The 24,933-nt window shown below is 45.9% G+C and overlaps 1 protein-coding gene across 1 annotated transcript in view; it reads right to left on the minus strand.

The window, feature by feature from the left end:
• The window catches only part of LOC147462948 (uncharacterized), a 47,708-nt gene that overhangs the window by 21,432 nt on the left and 1,343 nt on the right, over positions 1–24,933 (minus strand). The window lies entirely within an intron of this gene.

Below are 24,933 nucleotides of genomic sequence, written 5' to 3' on the forward strand. Positions count from 1 at the left end.
CAAAATCAGCACCTAAGAGGTAGTGCTTCCAGCTAGAAAGCGCATGAATGACGGCCAAGAGTTCTTTCTCATAGACTTGCATAGTCCTCTCTGGCCCTTGCAAAATTCGGCTTTCATATGCTACTACCCGTCCATCTTGCATTAGCACTGCTCCGATGCTACTGCCACACGCGTCACACTGGACCACAAATGACTTCCTGAGATCTGGCAAAACAATAACTGGATCTGAAGTCAACTTTTCCTTTAAGAGACTAAAAGCTGAAATCTCTTTTTGGGTCCATCTAAAAGTGACCTCTTTCTTTTGCAATGCGTGAAGAGGCGATGCTATCTCTGCAAAATTTCTGATAAACCTTCTATAGTATGAACACAATCCCAAGAAGCTTCTGACATCGTGCACAGTCTTCAAGTCTGGCCATGTCTTGATAGCTTCGACCTTTGCGGGATCCATTCTAACACCATCCTTTGAGACTATGTGGCCCAGAAAGTGGATCTCTTCAAGGAAGAATTCACTTTTCTTAGAATTGACAAGTAACCTGTGACTGCGCAGCTCTTCGAACACAATGGTCAAGTGACGCCTATGCTCCTCTTCATTCTTCGAATACACAATCATGTCATCGAAGAATGTTCCAACAAACTGTTGATGCGAGCGGAAAATCCGGTCCATCATTCTGTTGAACGTGGCTGGAGCATTTGTTAGCCCAAACGGCATCACTAGAAACTCATAAAGACCAAATGTCGTTCTAAACGCAGTCTTGTGCACATCCTCTGGGCTTATACGAATCTGATGGTACCCACTCTTCAGGTCTATCCTGCTGAAAATTGCAGCGCCCTCTAAACGATCGAGAATATCATCAATGCGAGGAATAGGAAACCTATTCTTGATGGTATTCTTATTCAACGCACGGTAATCAATACACATGCGCCATGAGCCATCCTTCTTCTGCACTAGGAGCACTGGGGAGCAAAAGGGTGAAGAACTAGGCTGAATCAGCCCCTTCTCTAATAACTCCTCCACCTGGTCCATAATCTCTTTCTGTTGTGCCGCACTAACCCTGTAGGGAGGTCTATTTGGTGGGCTACACCCTGGCACCAAATCTATCCGATGGTCCTCAGGTCTCTCTGGCGGTAATTGCGACGGTAATGAATCAGAAAAACAGTCACTAAACTTTTGCAAAAATGCTGACCTTTCTTTATCTAACACAGATAAATTTGACTGATCCCTATCTGAGACATCACGTGCAAAAATCAAGTACACAGAAAGATGATTCTTTATTACAGAAGTGATAGCAGAAGCAGATACAATAGGGACTGACTCTCCTTTAAGCTTTACATCCAAGATGTGAGTTTTGCCCCTATGCTGTACAGTGATCTTTTTGTTGTAGGCATCCAAGACTCCATGCACTCGGAACATCCACGGGATCCCCAACAAGGCGTCACAACCTTCCAGCGGCATGATGTAGAACTCTTCAGTGTCCACATACGACTGAATATGCAGACGCAGTTTTCCAATGATGGGAGTAACACACTCTGAGTGGCCAGGACATGCCAACCCTGCCTCTGCTGTGTACCCCATCTCTTCAGCTTTGATGCCGAGCTTCATAGCTAACTCTGGTGAGATAAAGTTGGCTTTGGCACCTGGATCAAAGAAGATGAGTGCCGTCTGATCCCTAACTTTACCCCATGCCCTGCATAACTCACTGGCATCTGTGCTGGGCCTGTCACCCACCATGTCTGGCACTAAACCTGCCGTGGGTTTAGGCTTCTTGCCTTTCTGGTCTTCTTTATCCTCTGAGTCAGCTGGCCTTTTCCTTTGTGGACAATTGATAAAAAAGTGACTAGGCTGCTCGCATATAAAGCATTTGTTCTCAGCCATTAGGACCTTCTTTTCCTCGAGCGACTTGCGCACAAAAGGCTTCCTTTTCTGTTTCTTTGCCTGCGCTCCAGGAGTCCCAGCTGAATCCTTATCTTTGGTGGCCTGTTCTGACCCCTGTGACGCATCAGGAGCCGTCTTCACAAAGGGCTTCTTCGCTGAATTTTTCTTTTGCTACCCTCCTTTATCACTGCTCGGAAATCCACTGTCCTCTCCTTTCAACAGGGCAAGACCAGTGTTCGCAACTTCCATAAGCTGAGTAAGGGTAGCCACTCTATTCTTTGTACAGTAATCGCGAAGCCCTTTAGGCAACCCACAACAATACTTCTCTATCTGCTCTGTCAGTGGCACAAATCTGTAGGAGGTCACTGAGAGTAATGCTTTACAAAACCTCCTATTGTACTCCAGCAAGCTCTTGCACGAAGCTGCCGTAAGCTGGTGCCAATCTGTCAAGACATCGGCTTCAAATTCATTTGATAGCCAAGCAGATGCAAACATTTGCTTGAAGTAAACCCAAGTGGCGGGTGCCTGTCCTTGCATTAACAATGTCGTCCACCAGGTAAGCGCATTGTCCTTTAAGAAAGTGGCAGCTTTCCTGACCTTCGAGGCCTCTGTAAAATTCCCTCCCGCATAAGCTGTATCAAACTGCTGGAGGAAAGTGAGTGCCTTTGTCTTGTCCTCGAAACCACTGAAGGTACTGAACTTTACTGCTGCACCACCTTCTTTGTAAGCCTTCGGCTTCTCTAGTGCCCCCAAGTTGTCATACGGAATGGTCTGCAACATGGGCACTGTACTAGGCATGATCGGCACGTGTTGGCCATTCACATTTTGCGTAAGAGGTGCGATATCTGGCTGCTGTCCAGAAAAACCAGCCATGCCAAAATGACCCTGTGGCACCCCAAACTGGCCCTGGTTGCCGTGGAAACCTTGCTGCATGCCGATAGTACCATACATTGGGTTTGGCATGATGCCTTGCATACCCCCGAACACTGTTCCTGGCATGTACGGCTGACTTCCAGACGCATAACCAGCCATACTTTGGAACACTGATCCACCCCCGAAATACCCAGGATGTACCGTGGGTGGTGGAAAAACTGAGTGCATAGCCTGGTATCCAGCTCCCTGTCCATTCAAGACAGCATGCTGGCTCTGAAAGGTGGCGGGCTGAACTGGCATAACCTGTGGAATAGGTGTTCTAGCCACCTGTTCAAGCACGGGAGGAACCTGCTTTGGAGCCCCCGACTCCGCAACATGCGAGTGTTCCCTTTCCTCCTGCGCCTCATGAAGTACCTGGGCTTGAGCTTCAACAAGCTCCGTACGCGGCGTAGGTTGCCTATTTTGCTGTTGCACTGGTGGCGCTTGCAAGAATTCCATAAACCTCGGATTCTGCACCAGCTGCGACAAGACATTCACCGCGGCAACTAACTGAGTCTTAAACGCATCATCCTCAAGTTGCCCTGTCATAAAGCCCTGTACTACTGGAGGGACATTCACGTTGACAGGAGGTACAGACTGACGTGGCCGTGAGCTCTCGCCAATCTCAAAAACCATAGGAATCTCCTGCCTGTCCTTTGGAGAGGAACCCTCTTCCATAATTCCCTTCCCCTTGTCGGCCATAGTGTAATCCCCGTGTTCTTGCACTGTGTGTCTTTACCCTGAACAATCCACGCTCACTCTTTGAGGAAAAAGTGATTGATATCCCGGCAATGGAACCATGAAACCGGCCCGTAGGGCGGTAGGCGTTGGCTTTCACCCGAAATTCTTTACTTTAAACACACACACAGAGCACTTTGCAAAGAGAACCTATGACGGGAGTTAACACTTAAACACACACACGGCTCGGAAGCTAGAATGCTCCGAGCAGACGCCGACAACCTGTAGGCCCCAAAATTGGCGCCCCTTTCGGTATTTCTTTATTCTTTAGGAGGGTAAATTACAAGGTAAGGTCCTGGGAATCCTTCACGTGTATCCACCTAGATACCATTTGATTTGGCCAAATTTCGGCAGCATAACAGTCCCAAAACTTGCGCGAAACCAATTCCCCTGCTGGAACTCGCTTGCACTGTCGTATACCCTCTGATTCCTGTCCAAAAACAGTAAATTCAGCACGCTGTATTTACTGGTTTTTGCCCTGTTTTCAGCCCCAAACAGTCCCCTAACTATCCTTTGCCAGTGGGGCACGATTCCCAATGATCCTGGCGTCCGTATGGCTGAAAAACAGTGAATTTACAGCGCATACACAGCGCTGATTTTGCACCTGTACGGTGAGGTTATGACCCTCACCAATGCCTGCTTTGGAGCAGCAGTTAGCTACCCCTGTTCCTGCTCAAGGAGGCTCTTGCCTCAGCACAAAAGCATGAACCCACACAACTGTACATCAATCAAATGAGTAGCCCTCTTGTGGGGCATCACATAACTGCACGTAGAGGAGAGAGAGAGCAGTGTGTAGTGTGCAGGGCATCACTCCTAGCACCACACTGTACATGAGAGGGAAAGAAAGCACTCCATAGCTCTTAACCTGTGACAGGTTGCAAATGTGGCCTCTCCCAGCATAAAAATCAGCGCCCATTTTTCTGCAAGAGGAAAGTTAACCAAAATGTGACACTTGGCGCATTTTCAAGCATTTTCCCGTTTCGGGTTCGCCGCTTAAAAATATCCCAACCGAGGCGTCAGTTGACTTCGCGGCAGAGTTATAAAGTGTTCCCCTAGTCATACCGGAGGTAATGACGCGAACACATTTCACGGCCCAAAATAGCAGTTCCCTAAATTTTAGGAGATGCTTCCGTTGGGCTCCCACTGGTCTTCTGACCATCTATCCTCATTGGGACCGCATCCAAAAGTGCAATGTGGCCCAACTGTTGGATACTTATTGTTGGTAGTCCCACCTTGACTTTACGCCTTAATTGAGTTCACTTCCTAGTATCCACCAACTTGCTAAGTGCGACGGGGGGACCTATATGATCTTGCTCTGAGCCTAGACATCCTCTTACCATACGAATTCCAGTGCCGACCACTTCCCGTCTGCGGGTGAATCTACCGTTCACATTGGCCATACAATGTCCGACCGTTTGCTACTTCAAAAAGAGGGTCTCAAAATAAATAAAATAAACCCCATTGGAAAGAAACCAACAACCAAGGTTAGCAGTTGCCACATCTCTGTGACATGGTTAATAACTGCCACGTCCTCGTGACAGTAACAACTGGTATTGCAAAACCATTATTTACAGACTTCTGATTACAAAGCGACACAGATACATGAGACATGTTCTGCTTAACAAAAACAAGAGAGTGATGTACATAGTCTATATACAATGAGTCTTGTTTATCATAAAACCATGGAATTCCTAAAATAACATCTGCTCTGTCCAGGCACATGATGTGGAAGTCCAGGTTCTCTTTGTAATCAGCCAGCTCGAGCGACAAATTTGGAACCATCCGATTCCATACATCCGTATCCACGCCACGAGCCATCTTCACGCGATACTCATGGTCATTGTCCTGCGTCCGCAGGTTCAGTTTCTGCACCAATTTTGCCACAAAATTGTGTGAGCTTCCATTATCAAGGAGTACGGTTACGTCGTGACCATTGATCTTCCCGAGGAAATGGAGAAGATCGTGCTTACCAAACACTTTGGTGCTAAAAGTACAATTTGTGCATGAACTATGCGCCAAATGATGGATTTCAACTTGAACAACATCAGAGTTACCTCAGATCTCGTGAATTTGAACCGAAGGATGGCCTTGCGGTTTTTGCGTCGTCTTCTTTTTAGGGCAATCCTTGATTTGGTGACCCATTTGGCCACATCCGAAGCAAGCCCCCTTCTTCACTGCATCAGCAACTGAAGCGTTTCTGGCTTCCTTCTTCTCCTGAGAAGATCTCGGCGGTGATTTGGACTTATGCTGGAATCCGGGTCGCTTCCTCGAAGCACCCTCACCAGATTGATGGTCTGCAGTTCTTTTCTTCTCATAATTCGCTCCATTTATCAAATGGAACGTCCTGGCCTTTGCCACCGCATCCTCGACATCAGTCAGGGCTTTGTCCTTGATTAAGGCCAAACGGTAATCCTCATGTAATTCCAGCAGATACATGTGCACGGCGTGCGTAGAATCCACCTTGCAGAAGGTGAGTGCCTCTTTGAAAGCTGTCGTGTATTTATCAAAAGACACAGTTTTCATCGAAAGACTCTGCAGTTTGGCGTAAGCTTTCAAAGGGTCCATTTTAGCGAAATCCTTCTTGAATTTCACGCAAAAATCAGCCCACATCGTAGGCTTTTCTGTCATATCACGCCACCAGGTAAGCGCCTTACTGCGCAGATAAAGAGGAATCGTCTGAATCCTCCGTTCATCATGCTCCCCATGGAGATCGAAGTATGTGGTCCACTGGTGCAGCCAGTTATTTACAACCAATTCCATACACTCCTCTTCACCCGAGAAATTTGTAGTTTTATACGGAATTGTGGCAGTCGGACCACCCTGCGAACGCCCAAAAGCAGCAATTTGCGTCCGCAAATGCTGGAGATGGGTCTCGCCCTCGGAACTACGCGCAGTCGTCGACTGAGCCATATTTTCGAGAGTAATAGTCGGGAGCTGAGTCCCTGTACGACCCCTTCGAGAGAGGCCAAGCGAAGGTTCGTCTGAACATTCGCGTTTTCCAGAGCAGTAACACGGTGGTCGAAGCTCTGGAAAGTGCTCGTAATCCACGTGTAGAGAGCATGAGTGAATGGAATTTGGATATTACTTGGCGCGTCGTCACGCTGCACATCCGAGCTGGAGGAATCCATGGCGAAGTGCGTGAAAACTGGAAAATTCACGCGAAACTGAGCCTTTTCTGCACTTTTAGGTCGCGAAAAGTTGAAGTTGCGAAGAGCTTCACGCATCGGCGTGAGCGCCCGAAGGTGAGCAGGTGATGGCGTGACGCGACAGTGCGAGCAGGTGAGAGAGAGCAGGCTTTGGAGAGGAGCAGGAGAAGCAAATGGGAGGTTTCTGTAAAGTTGCAAGTCTCTGTAAGTGACTGTTTGTAATAAACTGCAGGGTTCACACTTGAATGTAAAGAAAATAAAGTGGCCACACGAGAGTTTTTGTTTAAAAAATTAAAGTGACCAAGTGACTTTTAAAAAAAAGTCCTTGGCCAAGAAATAACCATCGTAGAACTCCAGCGCTACCAAACAAAACTCCAGCGCTGCCAGGCAAAAAATCGCACGCAGAGAGAGAGAGAGAAGGTGACGCGTGGAAAAAAAAACTCGCCCCCCCTCCAGGCTCGTGGATGCGCGTGCCCGGCTCACGCCGGAGGCCAGCTGGACTAGCAGCCTCTCCACGTTGGAATTCTTGCGCTACCTCTCTTCTTCCACGCTGGGCTTCTTCCTTCGATGACACCCTCTCTCTTCGACTAGCAGACAGGTTTGCCTGCTGTATACTGCTGAGAGTCTCTCTCTTGGGATAGTTTCCTACAACGTTAAAACTCTCTTCTTCTTCTTCTTCTTCTTCTTCTTCTCCTTCTCTCTCTCTCTCTCTCTCTCTCTCTCTCTCTCTCTCTCTCTCTCTCTCCCTATGCTTCGCACAGAGAAGGAGAAGGAGATTACAGAGAGGGTTTCTTTACTGAGAAACAACATACTATATGCTGAATTCTATCCAAAATCAGCAAATTAATGATAATACACTGATTTTCATCGAAAACCAGTAAAATCAATAAATAATCCTCTGATTTCAGCACTTCCACCTGCTAAACTGCTGAATTTTATTTAAAAAATCAGCAAGCAACGCATTAAATTTCACTTGTACACAAGCTTATGAGAAGAAAGTAATCAGTTAAACAGTTAATTCATCAAAAATAACATAAAACAGTGATTTTCCGACTCGAAGCAGTCTGCAAGTGTGCACTCGGTCCTTCGTGCAGCCAAACCTGGCTCTGATACCATGAAACGAACGAGGAGATAGGACCTCCCGGCCACACGGACCGCCTACAGATGCTCGTCGGACGAACCACCCGACCATAGCCGAACCACCCGACCATAGCCACCATCCGGCAGCTCCCCCATGCTGGGGCCAGCGTCCGAGGACGTAGGCGTGCACCTGTAAGACCGAGCGTTCCATACCACCCGGCCTCACCTCCTCGAGGTGACCTCGCGCACTCCTAGCCTCGCGGGCTAACCACTGGCACTCTGCCAGTGGGGTCGATAACTGTAAATGAGGCCTTGGCCTCCCTTTTATAATAATGGCCGGCCACACTAGCCGGGTTCGCACTACGTCCGCCCGGACACTGGACGCCCATCCCGACGGCATCTGGGCTAGATCCCCTCTCCTGTGAGCTAGACATAACAATAGTGGCTGCGATGCATTGGTGGTCCTTTCAAAAAAGATCATGAGTTGGGATTGTCATCCTCCACTAGAATAGTGGGTGATTAGAGGAGTGACTCTTGGTGTTTGTTGTCACGTGCAAACCTAACCCTATGTGCATGTGGACAAGCTAACTCCTATTTCTAGGATTTAGGACAACCTAGGAAGTGTTTTGGCACCCTTGTGAGCTTGTACACAGGATGTGCATATCCAAGCACTTTAGATTAGTTGCATACCCTCTGATTGCACATGAGCGCAGCTAGTGTCTGCTAGGTGTAGGCACTCGGGAGTGTTCCCATACAATTGCATAGTACCCAGCCTAGGTATTTATCTGCATGTGAAGCACCTCTTATGAGTGAGTTTATTAACCCATTAATAAGTGACACTATATCTCAAACATAAGTGATTACCCTCAGTACAAGCACCAAGTACCCGCATAACCACAACATTTCTGATAGCGTTTTCAGATTTCAGCCCTAGCCTGATTGTCAGATTGAATTCCAAGATCAGCCCTAGCATTTTCAGTTTGCAGCCTTTAGCCTTGCAGATCCAATTAGCTACAGCAAGATCCCATCAACATCTTAGCATCTAGGACAGTATTTGTGCAGTCTAAAGCAAATACCTCTCTAGCGATAGAGAGGGGGGCCCTTGGAGGGGGGTTTGGGACCGCATCTGGTGTTAGTCTTCTCTCTCTCTCTCTCTCTCTCTCTCTCTCTCTCTCTCTGAACCTTCACTCACGGTATCATTCTCTCTTTGGTCTTTGCACATCTCTCATGAAGTAAAAGGAACCCTCTGCCCAACAATCTCCATTCTCTCAACCCCATCAACTCTCTAAGTGTCGGTTGTCCTATGAACTGTCACGTGCGCATTGCACTAGAGCCACATGGACAAGCTATTGCTACAGTCTAGTGCCAGTCTTAGTTAGCTTAGGATCTAGCCTGGCATTTTGTGAGCCTCTAGAAGGACGTGCATGATTAGACCAGTCATAGTTGCATACCCTCTTTGCACAAGAATTCATAAAGTCATTTAGAGCATAAGAACGATCACTTAAGCATTTAAAAATTAAAAGTCACTTATTAATAATAAGTAACTTCGTTTAGCCCAAGTCGTGGAAACTTGATAAATGACCTACTTGGGGTTATTAACATATAAAAGGACGACGCAGCCTTGGTTTTCATTAGCAAATAAGTACCCACAGCACCAGCATTCAGCCTCCCAGCACATCATCATCAGTACCCCAGCCATGCCAGCATTTTGGTGGGGCTTGCGTTTTCCCTTGCCTAGCACTTTCAGCAGTACCCTCAGCCAGCGTTTCCCTTGTACAGCCTAGGGCTTGTGTTTTGGGGACATCAGTACCGGGCTTGTGTTTTGGGGACATCAGTACCAAGTACCCAACACCATCAACATCCATAGCATTCAGCATCAGCATCCAGCATAAACATTCAGCCAGTAGATCTCTTATCGCCAGCACCTTGTCGCCATCAGTAGCCTCAGCACCAGCATTTTCAGCCTCAGCATCGGATCTGCCCTAGCGTTTTGCATTCATAGCATTCAGCATAAGCATCAGCATCCAACATAAACATTCAGCCTCAGCAGCACATCTTTTATCAGTACCCTCAGCATTTCAGCACCAGCGTTTTCAGCCTCAGCATCGGATCTGCCCTAGCGTTTTGCATCAGTTCAGCATCAGCTTGCAACACTCAGAGTTCAACATTTAGCCATTGTACCAGCATTTGTGCAAGTAAATAAAGCAAGTACTTGCTCTGGCCACAGAGCAAGGGGGCCCTTGAGAGTGGTTGGGACCTGACCTCTGTTCTCTCTCTCCCGAATCTCATAGTACACTATGCAATGACACATGTAATGTAGCTCTCTCTGGCTCTAGCTGGCATAAGCGGCATATCCAGTTGTCTACTGGTATCCCTCTGAATCTACCAGTCTCGATCTCCAGCTGATGTGAGGATGTGCGTATCTGACCAATGGCACACCGCAAACCATGAGACATATGTGTATCTCTTCGTGCCCAACTCCTGTGGAAACTCTATCCATGTCCTCCTGGTATCCAGCTGGATCAGGTCCTGACAAATGAGTCTAGTAATCTCCACCCATGTAAGAGACATCGAAGGTGTCTGAAGAGAGTACTAGAAAGGGGGCAGCCTGTCCATGGTGAAGCCATGCATCTGAAACCATGATGTCATCTGTGCATACCAGTATGAAGTGTCCTCCTGAAGAGCTAATTGTCTAGAAGAGGCAGCCATAGCGCGTGAGAGCGAGCAAGCACGCTTGGAAGCCAAAGAACGACAAGCCAACTTTGATCGTGAATGCAATGAAAGAAAAGCAGAAATGGAACGCAGACGCGCAGAAGAAGAAGCAGGAAGACAAGCAGCGAACAAAGCAAGACAAGCAGAATTTGATCGTGAGATCAAAGCAAGAAAGGAAGAGTTCTTGCGACTCTTTTCTCAAGCTGAGGCACAGATGCAAGAGATTCGGGAAAAGGAGACTCTCTCAGTCTCTTCTTCTCCAAAGCATGACACACAGGATTTGCATGATTGTGTGAAGCATGATTATGATTTGATTGACAATGACTTGCATGATGATTTGAATGATGATAAGCATGATGATTTGAATGATGATAAGCATGATGATTTGGATGACAAAGATAAGCATGATGATTTGCATGATATTGCTCAGCATGATGATTTGGATGCCAATGACAAGCATGATGATTTGCATGATCAAGATGTGATTTCTCACAAGCATGATGATTTGCATGATCAGGATGTGATTTCTCACGAGCATGATGAGTTGCATGAAGAAGATGTGATTGTTCACAAGGATCATGTGTTAGTGGATGCTTTTTCTAGCAAAGCTAACCTCGTTGTAGATTCAATCAATCACGAAGGATCGATCTTGGCTCTCGAGCCTAGGTCCAAAGAACCCTTACAGGAAGTATTATGTGTTCGCATGATTGATACGCACGCATTGTTCGAGTGTTTCATTCGTGATCGTTTCCTGTATTTTAGTCAGCATCTTTATGTGATCCCTTTTCCTAGGCATGACATATTGTACGTTGAGCACATTTCCCTCATGAATGAGCACGGATGTATGCGGATTTTTCATGAAAAGCTGAAAAGTATGTATGTTGATACGCACGCATTGTTCGAGTGTTTCATTCGTGATCGTTTCCTGTATTTTAGTCAGCATCTTTATGTGATCCCTTTTCCTAGGCATGACATATTGTACGTTGAGCACATTTCCCTCATGAATGAGCACGGATGTATGCGGATTTTTCATGAAAAGCTGAAAAGTATGTATGTAAGGAAGTCACATTCCATGTCTCTTCCTTGGCATGACACATTCGTAGAACGAGCACATGAACGTATGAGTACCAAGCATGGGCATTTTCGTTGGGAATTGCCAAAGTTGATTGCTCTAGATCAAAAGAGAAAGATTCGATCTCATTGTTTGCGTGTGTGTGGTGAACGGTTTGGCACTCCGTCTCTTTGTTCATCTACATTGCATGCTCGGTCTTTGAGGAAGACAAGATTTTTTCCATTCACTTTACATGGAATGGGTATGTCCATGGTTTTGTGTTGGAAATGGTTTCAAGAATTTTCAGCCATGGAGATTCTTGAAGATGGAGGAAGCATGACTCTCGACGAAGTTGAAGCAAGAAAGGAGCCACAGAAGACTTTGTGTCGCTTTTGGCGAGGCCCAAAGAAGCAAGCGTTGCAGACCTTTATGAAGTTCAAGTACCGTGCGACCCACACATCAGAGTGGGCCGGTGAAGAGTCCCTTCCACGATTCCGGATCCTATTGGCGATCTCCCTCGACGCCATACAGTTCGGTACCAGTACCTCACTAAGGGGATGTCACGTGACACATCCAACCCTATGTGTCCGTGGACAAGCTACAGCATGATCAGGGTTCAATCAGTCCAGTCAATCTAGATTTAGCAGTGATCTGGCACTTTTGTGAGTCTATTCGTAGACCGTGCATGCCCAGTCACTTAGATAGATGCATATCCTCTGGTTGCACACAGCATGATCATCAGTATTCCCTTCAGAATCCATCAGATTCCATCAAGGGAATTTTCCAGTGCATTTAGCCTATTTTCCCTATTTTTTGTATTTTTCACTTATTATTTTTAAGTGACTTTCCAACAAAAGTAGGTAGGGCAATTTTGCTAAGTTAATATATAAGCCAACCCAAGTTAGCACTTTCTGGCAGAAGAGGCAGCAGGAGCACATGCTCAACAGGCATCTTCTCAGCAAAAAACCGCAGTACCCTCAGCACCCGCAAGCCTTGGCAACCTCCCTCCCCAAGCCTAGCGTTTTCAGATTCCCTTCATCGCCAGACACTTTCCACCCCTGGCATTTTCCAGATTGGCTTCATCGCCATAGATACAATCAGCCCTAGCGTTTTCACAATCGCTAGCACTTCCACAGCCTGGCGTTTTCAGCATCCCCATCATCGCCAGCTTTTCCTCAGCCTCAACGTTTTTCACTAACGCTCAGCAGTCAGCCAGAGTTTTTCATTTTCAGCCCCTTTGCTGCAGATGTTCAGCGTTTTTCAGCATTAGACACGACAGCAAATTCAGCCCTAGAAGCATTGCAGACATCACCATTTTCAGCCCTCAAAAACGCAGCCAAAACAGTCATTTTCAGCCACCCAAAACAGCCCAAAGATTTGCAGATTTTCAGCAGATAGAAGATCACAGATTTCAGCCCTAAAGTCGTCGTCGTCATTGGCATAGTCCCAAGTTGCATCAGTCCATTGCATCCGCATTGTACCACTTTGTGCAATCAATAAGTAGACCACTCTCGCCGACGAGAGTGGGGCCTTCGGAGGAGGGTTTTACAAGGTCTCTGGTGTCGTATCTCTCTTCTCTCTCTCTCTCTCAGTCTCATACACTTGCACGCACAGTGTCCACTCACTTTGTTCGTGATCATAGCACCTTCCATTAAGAACGGAAGGCTCTCCCTTCCATAAGAACTAAAAGGAACCTTGAGCACAGTTCGGAGCACTCATCTTGAGCAAAGCGCAAACAATCATTCCGTTGCACCTAACAGTGGAAGGTCCAGCCATAGCTTGAAACACTGAACCACCTCCAAAATAACCAAGATAAGTAATAGGTAATGGAAGGGTCTGACGCATAGCCTGTTCATAACTCCCTTGACCATTCACAAACGGTTCCTATCCAGCTAAAGCAAGTTGCTTTGGATCATTGGACACCGCTAATTGCTCAACCACATGCGCTTTCCCTCGAGCATCATGAGTCCTTTGCGCATTGGAAATCTCCTTTTCCTGCAACGGCTCAGTCATGCCCTCTGTACGAGGCTGAAAACCCTGTGTCGGAGCCTGTAAGAACTCTTGCATCCTTGGGTTGCTAGACAATTGTTGAAACATGTCCATGCAGCAACACAATTGAGCTCTAAACAACCTGTCCTCTTCTTGAAGAGTTGAAGGAGCTTTCTCTGTGCCATGTGAGAAAGATTCCTCTTCAGATGCTTGGTCTCTCTTCTCTGCCATAACGACAAGCTCTGTGTTGCGTTCACCCACAACAATCCACGCTGCACTTTTTTAAGAAAAAGTGACTATCCCGTCGATGGAACCATATAATCAGCCTGTACAACGTAGAGGGCGGTATTATTTCAATTATCTGTTAACTTTACACAGAGCACTGAGAAGCAAAGAGAACACAAATGCGTCCACCGACTAGAATGTCACTGCGCACGCGAGACCGACACCCTGTAGGCCCCAAAGACGGGCGCCCCTTTCGGTATTTCTTTATTCAATTTAAGATAGATGATCCGACCACTTAGTATAAGCTTTCACAAAGCTGTCCAAACCTAGCGAGGGCTGAAAACGCAGATTTCCGACCTGATTTCGGCAACATAACGGTGCAAAAACCCCTGTAGGTCAAAAGTACCTGTCTAGGGCGGATTCCCTCGCTATCTGGAAGCTTTCTGGTGAGCTGTCACAGAAATTCAGCGTGCTGTAATTCTCTGTTTTCCATTGCCGGGTGCCCAAAAGCCTGTACACGCATCCCAAGGCTCTCACAAGGCTCCCTTGGTGTTCCCTTGCAGTTTAGGTACGAAACCCTAAACCTACAGAAAAACACAGCAGGCTGTAATTCCCTGTTTCGGATCGTTTTTAGCGGAGCAAACACGCCTACGCGTGTCCCAAGGGCTCCCGCACGCAATGGGATAGTTCCCCTGTGAATTGGACGAGTTTTCACGCGAGAAAGCTCTCCAAGCTCGCAATCTTTCGCGATGGAACTGTGCGTACCTATGGGGGATTAGCAATTAGCTGATCCGATTCCTGTTCAGAAGGCTCTTGCCTTGGCAAACGCGCATAAACCCCCAGGACTATACATATTCATCTGAGTAGCCCAACTAGTGGGGCATTACCATATGTGCCAAAGGGGGGAGAGAGATGCACGAGAGCAAGTCATCGCGCTACATGAGACAAAGGAGAAGGGAAGCTTTCCATTAAAGCTATAGACATGCACCCACTACTCAAACACACACTCTAGGTCACGTAGTGTAAAATTCAGTCTCCTCTCTCAAATTGGGCGCCCCCTCTTCATGTTGGAAGTGGCAAAACTGCTTGGAGCCGCCATGTGTCCAGTTTGCCCCTTTTGAGTTAATTCCCTAGTTCCCACTGACTTATAAAGTTAGAAGTGACTTTCCGAGTGGCCCAGACTTCATTTGGCGCACACAGGCTTCCATACTCATCAGAATTCAGTGCTAACTGCCTCGACCAATCCCAAACTGACCGACCTAGACTCTCCATGTGAGAAACCTATTCGGCCGCAGCCGTTTCACACTAGCCATGCAATGTCCACTTGCACCTTTTCAAGGGTTCCGAGAAAACAAGTAAAAATAAAAATAAATAAAAAATACCTAGTACTTATTTACGGAAGGCAACGGGAAAAATACACCTCCTGGTGACACAAAGTATACCTCAAATGGTTTTTGCAAGTTTGGCAAAACCAACACTGGACCATTTGTCAACTTCTCTTTAAGAGTCTTGAAGGCAACAATCTCAAATGGTCCCCATGTGAAAGGAACCCCTTTTGTGTCAAAACATGTAAAGAAAAAGCATCTCCGCAAATTTTCAAATAAGCTACAAGATTTCGGTCTTGTTCACCTGAGGGGTGATGTAGATATGATAGTAACAAGGTTTAGTGAATCGGGACATCCGCTAGAGATCGATGCGGTTTGGATGTGATTGCTAAATACAGTACAGTGATCATGATTCTCATCTAAGATCTCGACAGAGACTGATGTAAATGTGATGTGAATGTTCAGTGACTATCGTTCGTAGTGATTGTCGTCTTTGTGCAAGTACCGGATATGTGTCGTCTAATGCGTCGGTACTTAGAGTCAGTGTCTACTGAACTAGTTTTTGTCCAAAGTCGTTATTTGCGGGCGTAATCTAGGGCGAATACAATTCTTTCAAGAGGGGGGTATGTCACAAAGTGATGACATGGCATGACCTAAAGGACGAACTTCAAACAAAGAGGAGGGAAAGATGCAAAAAAAGTTTTACCAACGTTCGAGTCTTGCCAAGTGACCTATTTTTAATAGTTCGGTTCCTACCAACTTATTGGACCTTGTCCGATGGGGCCTAAGGGACACAGGGAGATTAAAAATAAAGCAAGACCCAAAGATTGCGTAAAAATGCTGATGACATGGCAGCTTTACGGACGCCCGCAATCGCGCTACTGACGTGGCAAACATAAGGATTTCTGCAAATTGCGTTGGCAGCTATAGCGCTAGCTTTTGGGGCGAAGATGCTGTTAGACTTGAAGCTTTTCATGTACACTGCTTTTAGTAGGCCCAAAGATATAAATTCATTGCCAGGGCCCCAGTCTCAAGCATATTAGCTTGGGAGTGTTGTTGATAAAAGGACCCTCGACATTGTACTTTGTGAAGCATTGATAATAAAGAAATACCGAAAGGTCTTTAGAGTCAATCTCTTTGGGCGCGAAACTTCGTCGTGCCGTGTCGTCTCTCTCTCAGTTTTGTTCAATTCTTTCAGTTTTCTCACGTGTGTTGTGGTAGATCCTCAGCTTGGAGTGTCCAAGTCTATTAAAGCCAATGCTCCATAAGTTGGGTAGGGCTAGGTTTTTCTTTGAAAACCCTAACCCCTTTTGTTTAGGCCCCTCGGCCACAATTTCTAGGTTCAATTCTTTGGGTTTCAGTTTGTAACCGGCTTGGACACTCCAAGCGAGAAAGCAATAGCAACACACAAACAAAAACTTCATAATCACTGAACTTTAATAGAGAGAGAGAGAGAGAGTGTCGCCACGGCCCGACGAAGTTCCATGCCCAGAGGTATAGGCCCCAATGTCTGGCCCTTTTTCGGTATCCATTTTTCATTACTCATTACAAAGTACAACTCCCGCGGGTGCTCGCTCTCAGACTCTGCGTCCAGATGCTCTAAGAAGTGAGACCCCCTTGGGCTTATTTATTCTTACAAAGGGATGCTAAAAGCAGAGCCCCACAAAGCACGTAAACTCAAAAGCAACTGGATCCAAAAGTACTTGGCTAAAATCTGTCATCAAAAAGCAATCAGCGCATCTGGCGGATTTCCGTATAGCTCTGTCAGCGCAAAAAGCGACGTCCGTACAGTCAACCACATCAGCACAGAAAGCGGCGTCTGTACAGTCACCCACGTCAACGCACAAAGCGGCGTCCCTACAGTCAACCACGTCACTGTCCGTATTGTTTTGCCACGCCATCATGCCCGTGGACATGCCACATCATCAATTTGTGACATACCCCCCTCTTGAAAGAATTGTAATCGCCCTCGATTACGCATGCGAAACAGACAGAGGCCATAAAACCATTTCAACATACACTAGACTCTAAGTACCGACGCACTAGACACGACACATCTAGTACTTGTAGAAAGACGGCAGTCACATACACAAAAATTCATTCCAAATCTCAGACCATGACTGCCAGCAATGTATTTAGTAACCGCATCTAGATCCATCCCAGACCTCACTGATGTCGGATTAACTAATCCTTATAACGATCATGTCTATAGAGATTTATGAGACCGAAATGTTGCAACCATTTCATCTTTCAGTTCCTGCACTCAAACAAGTCAAGTCAGAGAGTACAAATCAATCATATTCAATTTCGAGAATTCCGTTTCATAAAGTCATACAACAGAATACTTGTCAGCTCATTAGTATCCCTGAAACCCGAAGGGGACGTCAGTGACCTTATTCAAATCGAGGTAATCTGTTGACAAAGAAGCGGAGTGACTCCCCTCTTGTGCAAACCCGCTACACCAGATTCACCCTTGCTGAGTTCGGGGTTCTATCGAAGTAGACAATGCTAAACCGAATGCTTCAAGGTAAAGGTCCAAAATTTGAGGAGTATCTGCTAGGTCCTTCTCCTCCCACTTCGCATCTAACGCCGGATAGTTCTTGAATTTAACCAAGAACCACCGAATCACTTTACCTTTCATCTTTCTTTCCTTGTGTGCCAAAATCTGTTCAAGAACAAGTATCTCCTCGCTTTCTTCCACTTCGGGTTGCTCATCGTTTTCCATGCTCCCACTCCACGAAAAAGTAACTTTCTTTGTTGTTTGTGAATGCTCAAGTACCCTATGCTCAATACCTACATGGCATGATGAGTCATGCCCAACTCGCAATGAATCTCATCCGGCCTCCCCACCCCGCCCATTCTCTGGCTCATCTTGGACAGACAATGGGAGCACAAACAGAGTCCCAAGTTGTGGGCCTTCTTTTTTATGTGGCCATGGCTTCCAGGTGTCTATGTGTGAACTGCACACGCAAAGTCCCAAGAGCTCATTTCTGTTTCGGGTAAACCAACGTTGAGTACAAGATGCGCAGTCTGACTAGCAGCAAAATATTTTCTGAAGTCCTCCGCGTGTGTGATAAAAGAGGCGCCCAAAAAGGCTCTTTTTGAGCTTATCGGGTGCTTGTGTGTGACACTGGTCTTAATGGGACTTAGGGGAGCACCGCCCATCTCGACACCTAATGCCAATGGGCGGCCCAAAAAGTAACCTACTCGTCAGACCATGCATGCGTAGGCGGCTCCCCTCATTGGTTGAACGTTGGAAAAGTGCCCCTCGGCCAGCCTCGTCTATAAAGGCCACGAGTGAGAGTCGAGGGATCTCCGAAGGACATTCAATCCACTGTTGATCCCATCTCCGCGCTCCTCATCGTCGCGTCGCGACTCGAACCCCCGACCTCCCACTCAAGACCCGCACTCCCATTCCAACCCGCCTATCGCGACACTGAAAGGATGGTGACACTTGTACTTTGCCCCCCCCCTGCTGCGTTGATCCAACGGCCCAAAGCACCCCACCCCGCCGAAAAGGTGCCCCGCCGTATAAAATCCCCTTCCTCCGACCTGGTGTCACTTATAGACAAGGACTGGCAGCATTGCGACAGTGCAATGACTGAATGGCCCCATCACGAACGCCTCCTTGCCCCTTAAGGCCCCGTTCAGACTGCATAGGACATGAGGTGCTCCCCATCAACTGGCAACACCTTTAAAAGGTTTCAAAAGACTCACATGGAATGCATTGTGAATCTTCCAAGTATCGGGCAGCTTGAGTCGAAAGGAGACATCATTTATCTTTTCTTTAATTTGGAAAGGGCCATAGTACCTCATGCTAAGCTTTGGAAAAAGCCGCTCCTTTCCCTTTCGTTTCCTTAGGCGTGCCTTCTCAAAACGTAAGAGCACCCAATCGTCTTCCTTTAATTTCAAATCTTGTCGATGTCGATATGCTGCCTTCTTATGTGGTTCTTGAGATTTTGCTAAAGCCTCCTGGATGTCGATCTGCTGCCTTCTTATGTCGTTCTTGAGATTTCGCTAAAGCCTCTAGGACCTTCCCTCGTGTACTGGTCGGCTTCAAAAATCTTGCGTGTTGTTGTAGGCAAATTCCACTTAAGGCAAAAAAAAAAATCCCATTGAATCTTCTGATCAGAGATGTAAGACTTCAATAAATCCAGAACAACTGAATTTGCAATCTCAGATCTAGATCATACTCATCTTCTTTCAAAAAAAGATCTTATCTTGAGTCTGGGAAAATCTCTGATCTACCACTTCATTCCCTTTTTTCCCTTGCTTTCCTTGTGCCCTGGGACCTATGGGCAGCTTCCCCTGTCCATTGGCACGTCAGTCTCAATCATCGGAACCCTAAGACGCACTATCATCTAATCCCCTTTCTGTGGAATACTTTGATAAACTTGCATCCGGTTCCCTTAGTTTGTCGAAACCTTCTGATTCTTCGAAATCCTGTGATGAGCTATCATCCAATTCCCTTGATTCATTCTTTTCAATCTGGTGGACTCTTGCTTTGTTGAGGTGTATACTATCTTGTCCATAAGATAAATATACCTAGGTGAATCCAGATGAATCCATGATAAACCCTCACCCTTAAAGGAAAGTGTAAGGTACAAACCCATGGTAGTCACCCACAAGACAATATAATCATCAACTCCATCATGCATAGTATTGACTAAATACCACAACATCCCCACTAACGTCGTCAGGGCCCAATAGTGGGTGTAGAACTAGGTACTAACATATGCTCCCAAACACAACACACACCACACGCACACACATGAGCATGCATCAACACATAGATCAACGAACTGAGTTTCTGTCATGACTATGGAGATCAAGAGCAGACTCAGCCATAACGAGGCCTAGCACTAAAAGAATCAGTAAATCAAAAAAATTAGCACAAAATGAGGTAGTTGATAGGGCATAAGATAAGTCAATGAGCCGGCATGCGTTCCAGATCGTCCATAAGATAAGTCATTGAGTCGGCATGCGTTCCAGATCGTTCCTTAGCATGTTGCATAAGTCCCTAAATAGAGTCAGACTTCTGGTTCAGACAATAGTCTCGGTTCTCTTTAGCAAACCACAGCAAAACCGCTCAGTCTGGTCTTTCAAAGTAATCTTCCGAAACGAAGACACTAGCAAACAAATATCCCAAAACCTCTAGTAGTAGTCATCCAATGTATCTTTCAGTCATTTTCAAGTGATGCCAAGTCGTGATGACATCTCTTGCATATTCATCTAATATCCAAATTGACGTGAAAAAAAAAAAAAAAAACTTTTTTTTAACCACATCGCAAGTGTTTCTCTGCGTAACAACATAGTAGACGCTCCCTGGAATGTTCTGAGAACCGCTATCCAGAGAAGGCAACGTCAAACTGTTGTACAAACTCAAGGGCTCAATGGGTGACCTGGTAGCCTGAAAAACGTTTGAAACCTGACGGCCTGACTCCCTTCCTTGAACTCCTTGGTTTTCTTGTTGATCTGGTCATTGTCAAAAGAGGACGAGCTCTCCTCCTTTGAACGGCTAGATGGCCTTCCATACCTTCTAGACTTTGTTTCAAAAATCTACTTTAAAAGAATCTTGTCTTCAGTGCTTAGAAATTGAAGAACCTTCTTAGCACCCTTGAATACTTCAAATGGCGCCTTCCTCGTGTGTTGTTGTAGGCAAACTCCACCAAGCACAAAAACTTTTCCCATTAAGTCTTCTAATCCGAAAAATAAGACTTCAACAAATTCAAAGCCATTGAATTGGCTATCTCACATGCCCATCTATCTTCGGGTAGAACGAGGACGAGAACTACAACCGCGTGCCAATGTTCTCCCAGATTGCCCTCCAAAACAAACTAGTCAACCAGGGATCCCTGTCCAAGCAATGGACTAAGGCATGCCATATATTCGAAAAATCAGTGAAACAAACAGTTTCGCCATATGATCGGGCTAAACTGTATTCTATATCGTAAAGAAGGTAGTCCGCTTACTAAATCTGTTGATTGTCCAAATGCCATCATGCATTCTTTGAGTCTTGGAAGATGAAAATGAAATCCATAGCAATGCTTTCTCAAGGGCGGGTGGGATGGGTAAAGCCTGTAGGAGTCCGTGTGCCTTATGCCTGTCAAACTTGACCTTTTGGCATACTAAACAACTGCGAACAAAGTCATTCACATCCTTTTTTTGTCTCGACCAATAGAAGTAAATGCTCCACACCCTTCAAGGTGGTATCTATGCCTCGGTGGCTTGTAAAAGGTGGTCAATGGCACTCGGTCAAGACCTTTTCCCTCAAGGGCTATGTAACACACAACATCGTTTTCTTCATTAAGTAGCAATCCCGCAAGGAATACCCTGAAACTGTCTCCCCATTCTGTATGCGGGTAAAGATGTATGCAAAGTCAAGATCTGTGCGTACTGTTCAATCATAACCTCGAAGCTTCTATGATGAATTGCAAACATAGCCGATACAAGGAGCTTCCAAGACAAAGCATCTCCCATCACATTTTTGTGTCCCTGAACATGGACAATCTAGAAATGAAATTGTGACAGGATGTTAGCCCATTGCATCTGCTTTGACGAGAGCTGCTTCTATGACATGAAGTAGCATAAACTATGATGATCCGTAAAGACTGTAAAATCCGCTCTGAGTAAATAGTGTCACCACTGAGTAAGAACATGGATCACTGCCAATAGCTCTTTTTCATAAATCTGTGCAACCATTTAGGATGTAAAAACATCCTGCTCTCATAAGCAATTACATGGCCGTCTTGCATCAAGACTGCTCCCAACCTGCGACCATAAGCATCACAACAAACTTCGAATGTCTTTTGTAAGTATGGAAAGGCCAGCACGAGTCCAATAGTCAACTTTTCTTTGAGAGTCTCAAAGGCTGTAATTCTATGTCAGTTCCAAGTAAAACGAACTCCTTTCTGAATCAACATATGCAAATGAAAAACTATCTCTACAAATTTTTGAATGAACCACTGTTAATTATGAGCACAAGCCCATATAAGCGTCGAACCTCATGAACATTCTTCAAATCAGGCCAATAGTCTCAATTTTGGCCGGGTTCATCTTTACCCCTTCTGCTAAGACGATGTGTCCCAAGAAATGTATCTCAGGCAAAACAACTCGCTCTTTTTCACATTTATAAGCAATTATGCTTCCGCAATGCCTGGAAAACCTACAACAGGTGGTGTCTGTGTTTTGCTTCAAATGATCGGTACTCTTTGAAAATCCAAAAAGTCGTCCTGAAAGCTGTCTTGTAGACGTCTCCAAGAGCAATTCGGATCTGATGATAATCACTCTTCAAATCAATTCGGCAAGTAGAACCCTGAAGTCTGTCGAGTATATCATCGATCCTCGTAATGTGGAAATCTGTTCTAGTTCATTGTTTCTTTATTTTTAGCCTTTGCTAACTCTGTAAAGTGGCCGGTTCGGTGGTGTACTACCCAAAAATCAATCATGTGATCTTCAGGACATGAAGAAGGCAACTCGCCTGGTACGCCCTTAGAGATACGATCAGCCTAAGTTTGCAAAAAATCTTCTTGTTCCTTTTCGAGGTCAAACATATTCGACCTTCAATTCGTCATCGAGTAAAAAGAAACTCAATTTCATCAAGTGGGACGGACTCGCCTTTCATTTTTTCCGTCAAGTACAATCTCTTTGCCCTTTTCATTCGTTAAAGTCGCTTTCTTAGCCCGATAGTCAACCACAGCGTTGTTCTTGTGGTGCAAAGGGATTCCTGGGAGGACATCACACCCTTCCAAAGGCATGATATAAAAGTCCTCGTGCCCTAAATAGCCCCTGACATTGCAAACGAAGTTTGCCAATGATTAGTGTAATGGCAACATCCCGCCCGGGTGCCACTAAAACTGCCTCCGCATGTGGCCTCAGCCTGTCGGGCGTAATTCCAAGTCGAGCCGCCAATTCAAGTGAAAAGAAGTTGGCCTTGGCTCCTCCAACAAAGAATGATGAGGACTTCTTGGTCTCACACTTTGCCCCATGTGCAAGGCTCGATATTTTCATTCATCTCATCAAGGTGGGCGATTACCACAAAATCTGGTACCAGTCTTGCTTTCATCTTTCCTTTTCTTCTGCACTCGGCTACTACTTTGTAACTCTGTGGCTTATCTTCTGGTGGTCCTCTGGTTCGTCTTCTTTTCAAGAGTTCTCATCCATCTCTTTCTGCGAGTACAGGTTCTGCTTGTCTGCACTCGTCTGTCCTTCCAACTTTCCTCCTGACTTGAGAGGAGAATCAATGGCCTCACTCCTTCTCGAGTAAATCTCATCGATCAGGGTGTGTCGCCAATCTCGAGTCCCCAAAGTACTTATTCAATCTGTTCACACATATGTCAATCTGCAGTTGACGTTTGTACTCCGTTCTAGCAAACTTTTCCACCGAAAAATTTGCCCAAATCTTCATTCTTTTTTTCAGTTCCCGCGTCAGATTTTCAATTTTTCTTTGCCTTCCCACTGAGAGGTGTTATCTTTGTCAGATTCTCCACAAGAACCCATGTGTAATCTGGGATTCTTTATGGCTTTATGCCCTGTAAGACTAAGCAATGAAGACGGGAGCGCGCTCGATGCGCGAAGGGTGGGAGTGGCAAATAAGTCTGGGGTCGCGACACGAAGATTCTTTCACAAAGATCTTTCACAAAAAAAACTTGCGTGTGCTGCAAAAAGGATCAGATCCTTCGTGGAAGAAGAATCTTTCTGAGCTCTAACACCACTGTAATCAACTTGGACACTCCAAGCGAGAAATCAATAGAAACACACAAACAGAAACTTCATAATCACTGAACTTTAATATATATATATAGAGAGAGAGAGAGAGAGAGTCGACACGGCCCGACGCAGTTCCATGCCCAGAGGTATTGGCCCCAAAGTCTAGCGCCTTTTTCGGTATTCATTTTCATTAATCATTGCAAAGTACAACTCCGGCGGGTGCTCGCTCTCAGACTCTACATCCAGATGCTCTGAGAAGTGAGACCCACTTGGACTTATTTATTCTTACAAAGGGATGCTAAAAGCAGAGCCCCAAAAGCAGGTAAACTCAAAAGCAACTGGATCCAAACGCACTTGGCCAAAATCTGCCAGCAAAAGCAGTCAGCACATCTGCCGGATTTCCGTACAGCTCTATCAACGCAAAATGCGGCGTCCGTACAAATCAGCCTGTTAACGCGTTTTGCAGCTCCGTACAGTTAGTCACGTCACTGTTCGTACTGTTTTGCCACGTCATGTGGACATGCCACGTCATCAATTTCTGACACAGTTCCTCTTGTCCACTCAACCATTTCTCTTCCAGTTGGGCATACCACATCATCACTTTGTGACACAATATGTTTCCTCTCCAACCTTGCTACAACACCACCAAATCCTTGACAACTCGCACACACTAGACCAATCCAGATCTGATCCAAACCAGCAATATATCTCCTCTCCCTAGAATCGTAGATCCTACACAAGGACTTGATCCTTGAAGAAGAGACTCCAAATTTGTCGACCTGATAGGCACTGAATCAACCCGTCACATCTCTCTCAAAGTCGTCACACAAGCACACCAGCAAGCAACCCCAAGATCGAAAGAACTGGAACTTTAGGCTGCACCCCCGACTCAAAGACTGGATCCTCGCTGAAAAACCCCAGATACAAGGCAACTCTTTGCAACATAATGGAAGCACGGTCTCGACCAGCCCCTCTGAATGGAAATTCACAAAGGAAGGAGAGGTCTCCACGATACAAAAACGCAGCCACAAGTCACCCTCCTGCTAGCTGAAGGCAGAAGATGAATGGAAACCATTGGCAACAACAATGGGCAGCCATTATGTGATCTATCTCCCGGAAACTTTATGAACAAGGAGAACGACATCAGTAGCTGCATCCTTGCTTTATGTACAT

This window comes from Adiantum capillus-veneris, chromosome 2 (assembly GCF_014529385.1).
Source record: "Adiantum capillus-veneris isolate H3 chromosome 2, ASM1452938v2, whole genome shotgun sequence".
Taxonomy (NCBI): domain Eukaryota; kingdom Viridiplantae; phylum Streptophyta; class Polypodiopsida; order Polypodiales; family Pteridaceae; genus Adiantum; species Adiantum capillus-veneris.